The sequence below is a fragment of the Lissotriton helveticus genome, chromosome 3_1, assembly GCF_964261635.1.
Source record: "Lissotriton helveticus chromosome 3_1, aLisHel1.1, whole genome shotgun sequence".
In the NCBI taxonomy this organism is placed as follows: domain Eukaryota; kingdom Metazoa; phylum Chordata; class Amphibia; order Caudata; family Salamandridae; genus Lissotriton; species Lissotriton helveticus.
The window spans coordinates 407,770,599-407,788,162 of NC_136061.1; the positions used below are offsets into that span (position 1 = coordinate 407,770,599).

At 48.3% G+C, this 17,564-nt stretch overlaps 1 protein-coding gene across 7 annotated transcripts in view; it reads left to right on the plus strand.

The window, feature by feature from the left end:
- Positions 1-17,564, plus strand: part of CFLAR (CASP8 and FADD like apoptosis regulator) — a 384,910-nt gene that overhangs the window by 225,680 nt on the left and 141,666 nt on the right. The gene's annotated exons all lie outside the window — the stretch shown is intronic.

Consider the following 17,564-nt stretch of genomic DNA (forward strand, 5'->3'; position numbering starts at 1 on the left):
ATCCAACACCTCGTACTAGTAAACGTGCACTGATTCCAGTGATGGATTTATTAATACATGCACCCAGAGGACACCTTAGAGGTGCCCCCTGAAAACCTACCAATTACTAGGGTGCTGGCTGACTGGTTCTGACCAGCCTACCGCCACAGATGCGTTTCAGAACCCCAGGGGTGAGGATCTACGCTCTCAGGAGGTCAGGAGCAAAGCTTTCTCTGGCAGGAGGTGTTTGAAATCTCCTTCCACCAGGATGACCTGTAAATTAGCATTCCAAGGCAGGGAGCTTCAAAGAGCCCACTGCCGTTGGTATGCAAATCTGGCTTCCCTCAGAAATGAGGGGATGCCAACCCACCTGACCAGGTCCCATTAGGCTCCTGGACAGGTGGGAAGGCGTGTTCCACCCCTAAGATGGGTTACCTGATATGGATACGAAATTTCAAAGTCTGCCATCTTGGTGATGGCAGAATTAGGAACTCACAGGAAGTGGTTATATAGGTGGTGTAGTGACCCCAGGGGTAATTAGCCCAGTGGCTAATACCCTACACTCTCTTAAAACCCCTCAGTCTAGTATTTAGAGGAGCCCCTGGCACCAGGAAATCAGATTCCTGCAGACTGAAGGAGGACACCAAAGAGCCGCAAGAAGCAAGGACTGTGGAGAAGGATCCAAACCTGCCAGCCTGTCTGCTGTCAGCTTTGTTGCTGTTACCAACAAACCTGCACCAAAGTAGTCTTGTCCCGCAGCTGCTGTGCCTCCAAAAGCTTGGGAGGACTACCTGCCTTCAGCAAAGACCCAGGAGCTCTAGTGGAGCTGCTTCTCTGCATCCTTCAGGCACTCCAAACTGTGGGACTCCAGACCACCACAAACTCGACACCGGAACTCACCACTGCACCTGTTTCCCCTAGCCCGAGTTGAAGTGGGCTAACTGTGTCCAGCGTGGTCTCTCGACACTCCAGAGACTAAGCCACCTGGGGTTGTCCCACAGTGGACTCACCATCTCCACCTGCATCTTCTTTATGCAGGCCCCCTCTACTGAAACCTGATACCTCAGAACACCTCTACACCTAGCTGCCCTGATCCGAGGAGAAGAGGACCAAAGGTGTCCCCACATCCACTAGATACCATTGCGCTCCCGATGCTGAAAAGCACCTCTGCACCTGGCCTTTTCAGTGCTGCCCGAGGTCACCTGTTGGTGCTGTTTTGGATCTTGCCCCATACTTACCTTAAGTCCAGGAGATTGGTCCCGTAAGTCGCTGTGAAGTACCTGTATGTAATGTATGCCTTTCCTCCGTAGGATAACATTACTGCTTCCGCAATTGCAGTGTGTTAAAAAACATACAAATTCATTACTCAAAACATCCTAACCTGATTTGATGATCTTAGGGCCAGATGTATCAACGCCGTTTGCGATCACAAAAATGCGTTTGTTAATGTATGAAACATTTTGAATTCCAATATGGGTAATCGCAATTATTTGCGATAACCTAAATTGCGAATGAAGTTATTGAATCGCTATTTGCGATTCCCTAAATGCAATTCTTGCAGCTATCGCAAATTGAGAATTAGCATTAAGGAATCACAAATTACTACCATCTTCTAGTTGGTGGTAATTTGCAAATTCCTAGTACAATTCACTTTTTTGTATTTTTCTAAGGGCCATGTGGCGCACATTCATTCATGTATGTGCGCCATATGTGCACACATGCATATTTCAGTGGTGCAACAGGGTGTCCTGTTGGCACCCTTGCACCCTTGAAATTGCATGCGCAGTTTGTGAGTACCTATTGGGTACTCGTAAATTGTGCATGCAATTCACATTCATTCCTATGGGCCTCTAGGCCCGTAGAAATGAATGGTAGGCCATTCCTTATTTGCGACTCACAATTGCGCAGGAATCACAAAATGTTTGCAAAAACCTACATACATTGCATTTTGTGAGTCTATAATAGCGAATCAGTAAAATGTGCTATTATAGACAAAATCCAATGTTGATACATCTGACCCCAAGTGCCAAAAGTTTTATAAAGGAGTGTTGTTTTTATAAATTGGATTTATTTACTGATGTGTGTCTCACTTATTGTCTTTGTGTGCAATAAGTGCTTAGTACTACCCTCTGCTGTACCTAACTGCTTGTCCAAACTACCACAAAAAAGAGCATTTTGGGTGTCATTTGTGCCTCTGTAATTCCTTTGCGGCTTGCCTGGAATCTTTACACAGTGTACCTCTTTTTTCGTCCACTATATAAAGAGCCAGCTTCCTATAGCAGTGGCTGTAGTTCACCTGCAGAGATCAGGGGAGCCTGTCTTTCCTTTTCTTGGCGAATGGCTGTTGAAAGCGGTCTCGCCCCAGGTTGTTGTCTCCCCCCCCCCCCCCTCTGGACTATGGTGGACCTCCTGCATTCGCTGGGGTTCACTGTCACCGTGCCGAAGTCATTCCTGACTCTCAGATGCTCACTTTTATTGGAGATGTCTGGTCACATTGCAGTTTTGGGCTTACCCTCCCGATGGCGAGTCTAGGATTTTCAAGCTATGATGCTGACATTTCAGACTCTGTCCTGTATTTCGGTGAAACTGACTCTGAGGTTGCTGCACCTCGTGGCCTTCTGCATCCTGCTTGTGACACATGACCACTGGCATATGCAGACTCTGCAGTGGGACCTGAAGTTCCAGTGGCCACAGCATCTGGGAAATCTCTCCGATATGCTCCAGATCTGCAGTGGTTGTTAACGAACCGCGATTGGGACAGCAGCAGACCCCTCTCCCTTCCCCAACCACATCTAACTACACTGACAGATGCATCACTCCTGATAGGGGGCGGTGGGGAGGGATGTGAGATTAGAGGTCTCTGATGGGGAGTCCAGATTCTGCCAGAGAACAATCTTCTGGAGCTCCTGGTGATCTGGCTGGCATTAAAAGCTTTTCTACCACCCATCGAAGGAAGGCTAGTTTAGGTGTTCATAACACAACACCACCGCCATGTGGTACTTTAACAAGCAGGGTGAGGTGGTGTTGTGGACCCTTCATCAAGAGACCCTGCATCTCTGGACATAGCTGGAACATCAGGGCATATTCCTGGTGGTTCATCACATGGCGAGCTCTTTGAACGCCAGGGTGGACATACTCAGCCAAAGATGCCTAGCGAATCACAAATGGTGTCTTTATCCAGACACCAGTTTGATCGGTTCGCCACCGCCGAGAATGCACAATGTCAGCACTACTGCATGCTGCAGTTTCCAAGGCGGCTCTCACTCAGAGATGCTGTTAGTCTTGAGTGGAACTCAGGCCGCCTGTACGCTTTTCTATCCATACTACTCCTGCCTAGAGTTCTCAAGAAGATCAGGAATGACCGGGCTCAAGTCATCCTTGTGACTCTGGACTTTGATAAGAAAATTTGATATTTCAAGCTGTTGAGCATGGCCATCAGTCCGCAGATCAGGCTGCCCCTTTGGGCGGATCTTCTGTCACAGGAGAGTGTTCCTCACTCGAAACTGTCAACACTATGCCTTTGTGTGTGGAGAGTGAGCGTCTACAGTTGACACCGTTCGACTTTCCACCCAAAGTCTTTGATGTTATTTTGTCAGCCAGGGGGCAATCCTCCAAAATGGTATATGCCTGCCGTTGCAGCAAGTTTGTGGCATAGTGTGAAAAAAAAATTGGCCTCCTTTCTGCACCCCTTTCTCAGGTTATTCTCTTTATTTTTTCTCTTGCCCAGCAGGGGGTCTGCTCCGGGCTCCTTAAAGGGTTATTTTTCTTCTATCTGAGCCTCTCTGCGGTTGCCTGACCAGCCATCCCTCTTTAAATCCCCTATTGTATATAGGTTTTTGAAAGGTTTATAACATATGTTTCCCCCTCCTCCCTTTATAATGCCTCATTTGGACATTTTTCTGGTCCTGATGTTCTTGATGTGCGCACCCTTTAAGCCCTTGCACAACTGTCCTCTGAGGCTCATTACCATCAAGACGGCCTTCCTGGTGGCAATAACATCTTCCCGGAGGGTCAGGGAGTTTCAGGCCCTGTCATTCAAGCCTTCTTACCTGAACTTCTATCCAGACAGCCATGCTCTACGAACTAGAGCTTCCTTTCTGCTAAAAGAACTTGATGACGGTTCTGGAAAACCTTAGAGATTCACTGGCTCAGACCATTCAGGATGGTCATGATGTGGCCAAATATGTGACTCATGCTGGCCTCAATACTACTGATTGTCTGGGCAAGGCGGTTGGTACCAGAGTGGGGCTCTGCTGCCTTGTGTGGATGCGCTCCACAGAATTCTCTGGAGACATATAAACCTCTCACATGGATATGCCATTCCATGGCTTACACCTATTCTAATATAAAGCTGATTCTTCCTTGGAAAGTTTCAAAGAGAGTGGGGCTATAGCACTCTCTCTGGGCCTTTTGACCCCAGCCAAATAGTTTCCTCCTGAGTTTAGGAAATTCTGAGGCTACTCTAGGGGACTAGCAAATAGGCATGTCCATCTCCCCAGTCTCTGCTGCAATCACCCCAAGCCGTTCAAGGTCGAGAACGTGAGTTTGGTAGGCTGTGTGCAGGTCATTAAGAATACTACTCATCCTTGTCTGCTTCCCCTGGAGCAACAAGCACCAGGATGCTTTAGCTTACCATTAGTATTGCACAACTACCCTGTGGGGTGCAGGATCCAGCACTTAATTCCAGGGTGGCAATCAATCCCATCCAACAGATGGGTCATTCAAATTGTTCAGCATAGGTATGCCTGAGGTTTTCTCCTACCTCTGTGACTGACTGTAGAAGACGGAATTGCCACAGTCAGTTGTAGATCACTTCCAGATTACAGCAAGCCTAATGACGTTGGGGTTCAGAATCTACAAGCCAAAGTTGCACCTGACACATTCCCCGAGACTTCCTTTTATTGGAGGTGTGCTGGATACCGTACAATTCAGAGCCTTTCCTCTGTTGCCACGAATCCAGGATATTTGGGCTATGAGCCTGGATTTCGGTGAAAGCAGCACTTAGGCTTTTTCTCCTTTAGGATCCGGCTATTCTCTGTGTCAACTATGCTTGGTGGCATATGCAATCTCTGCGGTGGAATCTCGCGTTCTAATCATTCAAGCACCAAGGAAACCTGTGAGATGCCATTCAGAGGAAACTGCAAGTGTTTATGCAGCGTTAGCTGCTCGACAGCAATCGGACGGATGCGTCACTGCTGGGATGGGGAGATTGTTTGGGGTAGGTGGAGATCAGAGGATTCTGGTCTCAAGCGACAAACCGACTCCATATAAAAATGTCCTATTTTAGTCAAATGATCTATAACCACAAGGATTGTGTTACAACCCAAACTGGGTGGCATTTCCACTATGAAGTCCATAGAGACAGTATGCCAGGGTGCAGGAGGTAGAGGTATAGGTCGAAGTAATCCACTTGGATGTTGATGCTGAGTCTTAGCTTGAGTGCATATAGTACAATCCAGGACGTACTGTTCGTTGTCTTTTCGTAAGGATTCCCACCAGAAATATCTTGACATGCTCCGAAGAGTTCTTAATTGCCCTGGGTGACCAACCAGTGAGGAATCATGAGTCCATTGGAGGGCTTGCTGTCGTAGTGGGCCTCCTGGAATATATATCCCTTTGTCATAAAACAATAAATTATCTGTTTCAGACCGATGTAGCAGATCTTTGTTTACCCACTCCTGTTTGTTCAGATTCTTGATCTGTTCTTTCACTTCATCCAGGTATTCTGCAGATGGCGACACAGCCATGACATCGCCTTCAAAGGAAGCCTACTGGAGAATAATGGGAGTCTCCTCTGCAGATACTTGGATAGCGTCTGGAATGGGCATAGGCCTGGATAGTGCATCAGCCTTACCATTTTGTGGACCTGGACAGTACTTAATAACGAAGACGAAATCCGCGAAGAATAAGGACCATCGAAGTTGTCGAGGTGTTAAGGCTCTAGCACTTTTCAAGAAGAGTAAATTTCTGTGATCTGTGAATATTTCCACTGTATGTTTTGCCCCCATCACGTGATGTCTCCATTCCTCGCAAGCTCTTTTTATGGCTAGCAATTCTTTGTCTGTGATGCTATAATTTACTTCACAAGCCGATAGTTTCTTGGAGAAAAACGCTACAGGATGTAGCTGTCCCGTCTCTGGATGCCTTTGGGATATGATCCCCCGATTGCTTAGTAGGAAGCATCTGTTTCCATCACAAAGGGTAGGTTTGAGTCTAGATGCCGCAAAATAGGGGCAAGTTTTCAACTCCTGAAAGGCCTGTTCTGCTGCAGCTGTCCACTGGAAAGAAACACCTTTCTTGAGTAGAAAGGTCATAGGTTATATGATCCTTGAGAATTCCTTAATAAACCTACGATAAAAATTGGCAAAGCCAAGGAAGCTTTGAAGTTCTTTCACACTAGAGGTTGATTCCCAACGAATAATGGCTTCAGTCTTCTTCTTATCCATGCAGATACCACCGGGGCCAATGACATACCCCAAGAATTCTACTTCGGTGTGGAAAAGACATTTCTCCAATTTTACGTACAGTGCTTCTGAAGGCGTTCTAACCGCTGCCACATGATGGACATGTTCTCTTTGGGACTCTGAGTATATCAAAATGTCATCAATATACACGATGCAGCATACATCCAGCAACCCTCGCAAGACTTCATCCATGAAGTATTGAAATGCGGCTGGGGCGTTACAAAGACCAAACAGCATCACTTGGTATTGATACGGACCAAATTTGGTGCGGAATGCAGTTTACTATTCATCCCCCCGCCGCACTCGCACCAGATGGTAGGCTCCTCTGAGGTCTAACTTGGTGAATATTTTGGAACCTTTTAGCTGATCCAATAACACCGGAATCAAAGGCAGGGGATATCAATTTTTCTTCGTCACTCTGTTGATAGCTCTGTAATCGAAGCACACCCTTAAACCTCCTTCCCGTTTCGGTATGAAGAAAAGGGGCGATGAGGCAGGGGAGGAAGAAGGACGAATAAACCCAGAGGACAGTAATTTCTTCAAGTACAATTGCAGGTAGGTAGTTTCTGCTTCGGTAAGAGGATATATGCGACTACATGGGATACTGGCCCCCGGCTCCTCGTCAATCACACAATCATAGTCCCTGTGGGGAGGCAACTTACTCGCTTCTTGTTCATTGAACACATCCTGAAATTCTGAGTACTCCTCGGGTAAGGTGGATATTATGCACACGCTCTGTGTACTACAACTGCTTGCGAGGAGTTCTGCAGGGTTTTCTGTGGGAGAAGGCTTAAGGTGTCTTTCCCTAGTACAGTGCTCCGCACAATAAGGGGAATTCAAGGTAACAGTGCGGTCTGCCCACTTAACTAGAGGGTCATGAAGCGTAAGCCAGGGCATGCCTAGAATCAGTTTGAAATTCGGGGCATCAATGAGATCAAATTGGATGGTCTCAAAATGGTTTAATCCGACTTGCATCTGTATTCGGACCTGACGTCAGGGCAGTTCCATCTACTGCCTTTACTGGTTCTGGCTTGGCTTTTCTTATACAAGCGATACCCAATTCCTGGGCATATTTCTGATCGATGAAATTACCCATGGCCCCGGAATCCAATAATGCATGTACCAGTATGGGACCTCCACCCGTGATATCCAATATTACAAACACGTTCATGTGGGCCACGGAGGTCTGAGCCGTGTTAGCCACTGAAGAGAAGACCTCTAGTGTTTCTTGCCTCAAACAAGGGGTCTCTGTCTTATTTGATCAGGTTAGTTTTCCGACTTCTCCGCCAGAGAGTCAACTACAGGTACATTCCTCATTCCTTTCTTGTCGTTAAGGGTCATCTTGGTTCTGTAGTAGGGGATCTCTGTGTATAGTCCTAATCTAGTGAATAGTCCCGCCCATGTGCGCGGACCCCGGCGCAATCAAAAATAATCTCTTACGTTGTCAAAACATGCAGAACTGCACAGACACTTAATAGAGAATTTAAAGACAGATAATGCAGCCTATATCCACAGGCTACCCTGTCCAGTACTTCGACTAGAAATTCCACCAAAAATCCACAAACAGCACAGCCTGTCCAGGGTTTTCTTACAGAGAAAACCTTGCCTGTAACAGCAAAACCCTCTGGAATGATAGAGAGGAAGAAGTGGACAGACAAGCCCCATAGGCTGCCATTATATGGCTCAAAACAGGATACTGTGCCTTTAAGAGAACTTTCCAGAAGCCTCACAGTATCCCAGAATGCACTGCAGGTCCCCTTCACCTTCAGTTCTTTTTTCCGGCTCCTGCTAGCAGGACCCTGGAGCATTAGCTCTTCTTTTTTGAGCTTTTTCTATATTATTTTTGTGATAAATTTGGATTTTTACAGCTTCACTCGACGTCTTTGGCCTTTATCTACATTCTGCTGTGTTTTTTTGGCAGAATTTCTGCAGTATTCTTGTCTTATACTACTTCTAGTCTGACAAGTGCTTTGTCTGCAGCTGTACTAAAGACCAAAGCTGAAGGTCACAGGTTTGTATTATGTGTTTGCCTGTGTCTTTTGACACCTGTCTTCTCTGTAACTTCTTTTCTGGGAAGCTTCGGCTCCCAGGTTTAGAACAGAGGAGTTTGAAGGCATCTTCAGCCTCTGGGTAAGGAGAGGGTGGGTCCTCTACCAAGTCCCATGCTGTAACCTCTGGGGTTCTCCCCGGTAAGGGCACGTCTGAGCTATGACGCGGTTCGGTCGGCGTCGAGGACGTGGAGTGCCTCGACGTCGTGGTGTGCCTCGACGTCGTGGTGTGCCTCGACGCCGTGGAGATGCCTCGACGCCGTGGAGATGCCTCGACGTCGTGGAGATGCCTCGACGTCGTGGAGATGCCTCGACGTCGTGGAGATGCCTCGGCGTCGTGGAGATGCCTTGGCGTCGTGGAGATGCCTCGGCGTCGTGGAGATGCCTCGGCGTCGTGGAGATACCTCGGCGTCGTGGAGGTGCCTCGGCGTCGTGGAGGTGCCTCGGCGTCGTGGAGGTGCCTCGGCGTCGTGGAGGTGCCTCGGCGTCGTGGAGGTGCCTCGGCGTCGTGGAGGTGCCTCGGCGTCGTGGAGGTGCCTCGACGTCATGGAGCAGGGATGCTCGACGTCATGGAGCAGGGATGCTCGACGTCATGGAGCAGGGATGCTCGACATCATGGAGCAGGGATGCTCGACGTCATGGAGCAGGGATGCTCGACGTCATGGAGCAGGGATGCTCGACGTCAAGGAGCAGGGATGCTCGACGTCATGGAGCGGTGATGCTCGACGTCATGGAGCGGTGATGCTCGACGTCATGGAGCGGTGATGCTCGACGTCATGGAGCGGTGATGCTCGACGTCATGGAGCGGTGATGCTCGACGTCATGGAGCGGTGATGCTCGACGTCATGGAGCGGTGATGCTCGACGTCATGGAGCGGTGATGCTCGACGTCATGGAGCTGTGATGCTCGATGTCATGGAGCGGTGTGGCTCGACGTCATGGAGCAGTGATGCTCCTTTTGGAGCGTTGGTCGCTTGGGCTCTATCTTCCTTTGGGTACAGACGTCACCTTTATGGATGGCTCGGTGTCTCGGTGTTTTACACCGTAGTGACATTTTGACGTCGGAGTGTTGGTGTCGTAGAGACAGTCACTGTCTTAATGATGGTGACGTCGTATTGAGGTCGACGTCATGGGTTACAGCCGCAGTATACTTGCCGGCGCTTGCGTCCTGGGTCTTGTTCCAGGCCTCGCTCCGTGGTGAGCCCCCTCTGCGTAGGAGGGGACTTTGTGTTCCCGGCACCGTCCACCCACGACGCCGAGCAGTTGATCAGCGTCGAGGAACCCTTCTGATGGGGAGTCTGTGGCTACTCACCATGTGTAAGCGTGGGACGTTGGTCCTTTTGCTCAGTTTTGAGTTTTCGCATACCAACTCATCGGCTAGGTCGCCTCCTGCTCTGCCGCCACTGGTGAGACCACCGGGGATGTTTCGGATTTCTCTCGGTTCCCTCTCCCATCCACCACCCCAGGGGGCTTTGGCCCCTCAGTCTGCGATTCCCCGTGCCTTGTTGCCAGGGATGCGTCTTCCATGAGTACGGGGAGTCTCTCCCCGACTCTTTACTGGTTGGCGGTACTTAGCTTTGGTCCGCTACCACCTGCCAGGAGGTTCTGGGTTCGAACGTACTCCTGACTTGGTCGCAGGGGTGGCGGCATGTAGGCGTCATGCGGTGGCCCGCTGTTGCTGGGCCATTGTGGTAAGATCCCTGTGTGGGGGTGTTTTCTTCACGTATTAATGGTTCCCCTGCCGAGAGACAGGAGGGAAGCCTTACAAGAGATAGTCTATGGACCTGATAGTTTCAGGTCTAAGCATCGGTGTCGGAGCGGAGTTTTTTTTTTCTCTCCTGCCGACCCCAGGTATTGTGGGTTTGTCCTACGTTGCCATACTTGTATTCGTCGGGCGTCTCTGCAGCCTACGGCTCAGCAGTGTGCATCTACTCTCCCGTTCTTTGGGCAACCCTTGGGTTGCCATGAGGGTAGTGAGTGGTCCGCATAAGTCTGACTCGGAGACTTTTGGAAGGCTGTAGGTTTGGGGCGTGGAGAACGGCTTGAGGCCTTCTTCCCTTTCTAGCAGCGTTTTTCCTCCCAGGGTTTGTCTGTGGTCCCGGGCCGCCTTTAATACTTCACAAATATATTATGCACGTACGCGGGAGAGCTTGATGCTCCTCAGCGAACAAAGGCCGGCCGGGTCTAAGACAGTCTTCGGTTCATCAGTCCTTCTCCTGCAATTCCTCCGGTCAGCTCGCGGTTTCAGCTGCGCGAGCTCCAGGCGGAGGCCGATACCCTGTTAAGGAAAAGGGCGATAGGAGACGTACCTCTGACTCAAAGGGGAAGAGGTCTGTACCCCGGTTCTTTCTGGTTCGCAAGAAGGACAAGAACGAGTTCAGGCCCATTCTGGATTTGCGACAAGCAAACGAGTGGATTCGCAGAGAGAGGAATTTCGCATGCTATCGTTGCGTCAGGTTTTTTCCTCAGCTGCAACAGGGAGTTTGGCTCTGTGCCATAGATCTACAGGATGAGTACTTCCATGTGCCCTTTGCACACATACACAGGAAGTTCCTGCGATTCCAAGTCGGCATCAATCATTATCAGTACACAGTACTGCCAGTCGGGCTGACGTCGGTGCCCAGAACATTATCAAAGTGCATGGCAGTGGTAGCTGCACACCTGAGAATAAACAAGGTGTTTGTCTACCTGTACCTGGACGATTGGTTGATCAAGGCCTCCTCTTTCTTGGAAGCTCAAGCACACTTCCAGAAGACGTGCGTTCTTTTAAACGAGCTGGGGTTGCACATCAACTTGTCCAATGCTGTCCCGGTTCCGGTCCAGTGCATACAGTACTTGGGAAGCCTCCGTCAGTACGCTGTCAGCAAGCGTGTCTCATTCGGAGGAGAGATGATTATCGCTCCTTCGGAAGGCTTAGGCTCTTATGATCCCTCCATCTACAACAGTGGGGACGGTGTCTGCTCTACTGGGGTCGATGGCCTTTTGTATCTTCCTCACGCCATTTGCACGGCTGCCCATGAGACCTTTGCAGGAGTGCGTGGAGGATCAGTGGGATCAGAGGAATGGATCTTGGGACGACAAGATACGACTGTCTCTGCATGCTCTTCAGTCTCTGAAGTGGTGGTGTTCGGCGGAGAATCTCCTCGGAGGGGTTCCCTTTCACGAGGACATTCCCGCACAGACTATTGTGACGGATGTGTCTCTCCACGGCTGGGGGGGGGGGCGCATTCCGGAGACTGACAGATACAAGGAACGTGGTCCCCGATGGAGTCCACGTATCACTTCAATTTCCTGGAACTCAGAGCTGTTCACTTGGCACTGTATGCGTTTGTTACGTCCTTCCAGACCAACTCTCTGCTTGTACAGACGGACAATACGACCACGATGTCTTGCCTCAACAAGTAGGGGGGTTCGAGATCGCGCACTCTGTCGCAGGAGGCGCTGGCGATGTGGCGCTGGCTTCTAGCCAGAGGACTGACGATCACGGCTATCCATCTGCTAGGTGTGCAGATTGTTCAGGCAGACGCACTGAGCAGTCTGATTTAGGAAAGCCACGAATGGGTTATAAACGACGAAGTACTAGGTGAAGTCTTCGCAAGGTGGGGGACTCCAGACGTAGATCTGTTCTCCACCGCCGAAAACAGCAGATGCTGAGACTTCGCCTCCAGGTACTACCAGCAGGGGACACTGGGGTATGCGTTATGGATTCCACCTATTCCCCTCATTCCGGCGGTACTTATTAAGCTGTCCCAGTGCAGGGCCCGGATGATCCTGATTGCCCTGGAATGGCCCAGCCAGTGGTGGTTCACGGACCTGCTTCACCGGTCTCTCCTTCCTCACATACGGCTGCCGTGCAGGCCGGACCTTTTCACGAAGTTCGGGGGGCAGATTTTGCACCCCAACCTCTTGTCTTTGAGTTTGGCGACATGGCTCCTGCGTTAGTGCAATTTGGCCATTTGAATCTACCAGAAGATTGTATGGACATACTGAAGGAGGTTAGGCGACCTTCCACTAGGACTTCTTATGCTTACAAGTGCAAGAGGTTTTACATCTGGTGCAAGTTCAAGGACTATGACCTAACGACGTGTAAGGAACATGTCATCCTTCCGTATCTTCTACACCTGGCGCAGTCTGGCCTTAATGTCCATTTCATTAAGGTTCATCTTGCTGCGCTGACTGCCTACAGGAAATGGCCTTCACAGACTTCCTTCTTTCGGATCCCTGTGATCAAAAGGTTTTTTTTGGAAGGCTCAAAGAAAGTGTTCCCTCCTGTCCGGCTTCCTTCGCCTTCATGAGAATTGAACGTGGTGCTGTCCGGATTGATGGAGTTTTTTTAACCTATTCATAAGGCTTCATTGCAGCACCTGTCCTGGAAGACGGCGTTCCTTGTGGCCATTACATCGGCCCGCAGGGTGAGGAAATTCAGGCGTTGTGTTGCCAAGAACCGTAGACTGTATTTCATGCTGCTAAGGTTGTTATGCGTACTCGCCCTGAAGTTCTTCCAACAGTTATATCTGACTTCCATGTTAACCAGACTATAACTTTGCCTACGATTTTTCAGAATCACTCATCTCCAGCGGAAAGGTCTTTGCATTCCCTGGATGTTAAGAGGGTGTTGAAATTTTTATCTGGATAAAACCGTAGATATTCGTAGGTCAGACCAATTGTTTATCAATTATGGATCATTCAGGACCGGTCTTGCTACCTCTAAACAGTCCATCTCGAGGTGGATTGTGTCCTGTATACAATTGTGTTACCAAAAGGCTGATAAGACCTTAGGGGGTAAACCTAAGGCTCATTCCACTGGGGGCAAAGCTGCCACGACTGCTCTGCTCTGTAGTGTTCCAATTGCAGAAATCTGCAAGGCAGCCACTTGGAAGTCGGTCCATACCTTGTTAAGCATTACTGTCTGGACACTGAGACCAGGGCAGATGCTTGGGTTGGGCAGGCTTCGCTGCGAAATGTGTTCACACAGTAGTGGTGTTATTTCTCTTTTCTCCAACGCCGCTTTGGTGTGGTATTTACCTGTGAGGTCGTTAAACTTTGCCCTCGGACCCTCCTTCAACAATTGTTGTTGTAGTGGGGATGGGCTTGCCATTCTATTCACTAGATTATGACTATACACAGAGATCCCCTACTACAGAAGGAGTAGTTTATGTCCTGTAACTCCAGTTCTGTAGTAGGGGTATCTCTGTTATAGTCATAAGCGCCCGCCCTCCTCCCCGGTGGAGAGAGATATTCATGTAAGAAATACTACAGGTCTGGCGTGTTACGCCTTCAAAAAGAACTGAAGGTGAAGGGGACCTGCAGTGCATTCTGGGATACTGTGAGGCTTCTGGAAAGTTCTCTTACAGGCACAGTATCCTGTTTTGAGCCACATAATGGCAGCCTATGGGGCTTGTCTGTCCACTTCTTCCTCTCTATCATTCCAGAGGGTTTTGCTGTTACAGGCAAGGTTTTCTCTGTAAGAAAACCCTGGACAGGCTGTGCGGTTTGTGGATTTTTGGTGGAATTTCTAGTCGAAGTACTGGACAGTGTAGCCTGTGGATATAGGCTGCATTATCTGTCTTTAAATTCTCTCTTAAGTGTCTGTGCAGTTCTGCATGTTTTGACAACTTAAGAGATTATTTTTGATTGCTCCGGGGTCCACGCACATGGGCGGGACTATTCACTAGATTATGACTATAACAGAGATACCCCTACTACAGAACTGGAGTTACAGGACAGAAACTACTCCTTTTGGCCTTACATTCTTTGATATAACGTCCAGGCTTTCCGCAATACATACATAGCCTCTGACTACGTCGTCTATTCCTTTCTTCGGTACTCAGTGGTCCACGGATACCACTTATTTGCATGGGTTCCGACCCGTCTTAGGACAGCGTACGTTCCGTAGTGGAAGTCCAAGGTCGTGAAAGCAAGAATCTGGAATCCGGACGTTGTCTATCGCTTTTTCTTTCCTGAAGGCGATGGTCTAGCTGAACTGTTAAGTCTATTAGTTCATCACAAATAGCTGGCATGTGGACTACTTGAGCCAAAACATCCTTACGGTCACCTCGTAGTCCTTGGTAAAATAGGGAAGTTTGTTTTTCTATGGGCCATTCTGTTTCAATAACTAGCCTGTTGAAGGTGGTGATGTATGTCAAGAGATCTTGTGAGCCTTGTTTCAATGTAATAAGTTCCCTATCTAGTGTAAGTTGGTGTGCCTTTCTATCGAAAAGCTTGCGCATTTCCTCACAGAACGCAGGGAAGTTCGTTAATATGGGATCATTTCTCTCAATGATAGGAAAGGACCAACTCGCTGCATTCCCACCCAGATAAGACATAACGAAAGCTGTCTTGGACTGATCGTCTGGGAACACTGCAGGTTTGCACATAAAGTGCAACTTACACTGACCTAAAAAAATTCCATACTTCTTTGGATCCCCAAAGAATCTCTCTGGTGGGGCAAGTGGCAATTGAAAGGGTTGAATTACTTGGATGGTGGCAGGGCCAGTTACACCTCCTTGGGCTTGTGCTGCGTCATGTGAAGCAGAAGGTTGCAATGTCCAATTCCTAATGTAGGAAGATCCCCTCGTGCCCGAGGGACTACTGCGAGATAGGCCTGCTACTTCCCTTCTCATGGTGCCCAATTCATTCCTTAACTCTAAATTCTCCCCTCGGAAAGCATTCACTTCCATTCTTAATGCTGTTAACGTCTCCAACACTGAGGTAAGTACAGTGTTAGTATCCATCGCTCAGGCTGTATATAACCGTGGGCTTGTCACTCTGTCTTGACAGAATAGGTTACCACTAACCTGATCAGCCAGATACAGCGGGAGCGATGAACGATGCTGACTTTCTCCTACCCTTATATGGTACCACCTGCGAGTATGCAGAAACTCAACAGATTATACCATAACAGGGGAAGGGGAAAAAAGGGATAAATGAAACAATAAACATGCAGCAGCTTAGCAAAACAATGAAGCCTTGGCTGGGATCACGTAGACCTCACTCTATGGTAGCCCGTGCTTCTTGTGAATTGAAACACAACATAACACACATAAATCCCTGCTTACTTAGTGGATTATAGCAATGTGAAATATGCAAGGTTACACTTACATCTTATGCTGCCACAATCATACCACATAAAAAACGGTTCAAAAATAGAAAAAAGAAAGAAAAGAAGATAAACAATGTTTTTACCACTTCCGTCAGTGATAAAGTACCAGCAGTGAGACAGCAATTGTGATGTTCATATAACCAGTTAGTATTGAACTTATCTGTAACCAGGCAGGTCTCCTGTAAGGGTGACTAGGTCTTACTAGAATTCGCAGGAAGACTTCTGTGTCATGAATACCAGTCAACTGCTCCCACCAGTGATTGTTTCCTTGTTTCCACTCTGAAATCCGAGCCTTTCTATCGGCTCCTAGGCGTTTGTTACTCCACTCCTGGTTTTGATTAATCCTGACTGCTCTCTCTTGGACCAAAGATGCCTAAAAAGTAAAGTAAGTAAAACTAGCATGTTGTCCGCTCAGTCCAACGCTGCCATGCTCTTTTTCCTAATACATTGCATCACACTCCGAAGCTTTCAAAACATCCTTCTAGCCAGAAGACACAGATTTGGGCACAGCGTTCTGAGCGCGATTAACTAAAACAAAGGTCGTCTCACACACGCGCTACATTCGCAGCGCGTGTGCCACAAGAAGGCGGTAGCTCTGATCTAGCGCAGAATGCGCTTCTGGCTCACCGCCTAGTAGAAGAATTGCTGCGCCTTCGAGCGCGTTCGTAATTACCAAAATCCTTATTGGAGCGCACTCACTCTGATAAAAGCGCGGCAATGCACTTTCCAAACGAAAAGGCTTTCCCCTTGGAAAAGTTTCTACAGACGAAATAACAGCCATCTCCTCCGTGATCTTGCTGACAGTAAAGCTCCGATATCAGGTGACAAGCACCTGATCACACTCAGGGAGGAGTTAAAGTAGGAAAACGAGAGGAGAAGGAAGGGTCAAATTCAGCTAGGCATTATGGGAGCTGTAGTCTCAGCTATACTCCCCACACACGACTATATATGCCTAGTTTGCCAATGGTGAAACGTGACAGTCATGACTGCTTTCCACATTGGCCAATCTATCATTCTCCCAGCATTCCTTGCCCCTCCCTCATACCTCGAAAGAGGCAGAACAACTCAATAGTTTAGACCTCAAAAGGGCTTTAAGCTTTTACATCAGTCATACCAAGGACCATCAGGTGGTTGGGTTTGTGTGGGGCAGTACAGGGTGATAAAGTGAAAACTGCACAGAAGAGGTTTCTGTCCTGGTAGATAGTCTGTATAAAGATCTGCTATGCACTGGCCAAAAAGTAGGCTCTGGAAGGACTAAGCTCTATCCACTAGGGCAAGCGCTACTTCTGACTGTGTCCACCCCCACAGTCCGAGAGCTGCTGCTTATGTATCTATCCTAAAGGTGAAGGATCAGTTGTTAGAAAAATTAATCAGAAAAACAAGCTACTTACCTTTGGTAATGCTCTTTCTGGTGGGTACTGTATTTAACTGCAGATTTATCACTACCCTCCCACATCCTGTTCTGTGGAGTGGCCTCTTTTTTCCATTTAAATAGGTCTCAATTTAGAATCTGCATACTGGTAATGACAATTGTTTAATGCCCTGCATCTGAGGATGCAGACAGCGTCAAACAAGAAACTGATGTCTGCTTGCAGTGGTGGCACTCGTGCCTCTGTTCGGTCATTTCTAGGGCAGTACAGAGCTACATGGTGCCACCTAGTTGCACTCAGAAGTATTGCTGACAAAGCTTCCAGATCCAGTTAGGCACCTGGGGAATAGTCTAAAGATGAGGAATCAGCAGTTAAATAGAATATCCCCCAGAAAGAATTTTACTGAAGTTAAGTGAATGATGAAGTAACTAGTTCTTCTATCCTAATCCTAGCTAATGTCTTTATTGGCACCAAATTCTTGATATAAATAAGAACTTCCAAGATTGCACAGGTTCATATTTGTGCATTGCTCATGTTTTTAGATTCCTGCAGCCTACCCTTGAATAATCTGCTCTTTGTTATGCCTCGGTTCTTGAATATAT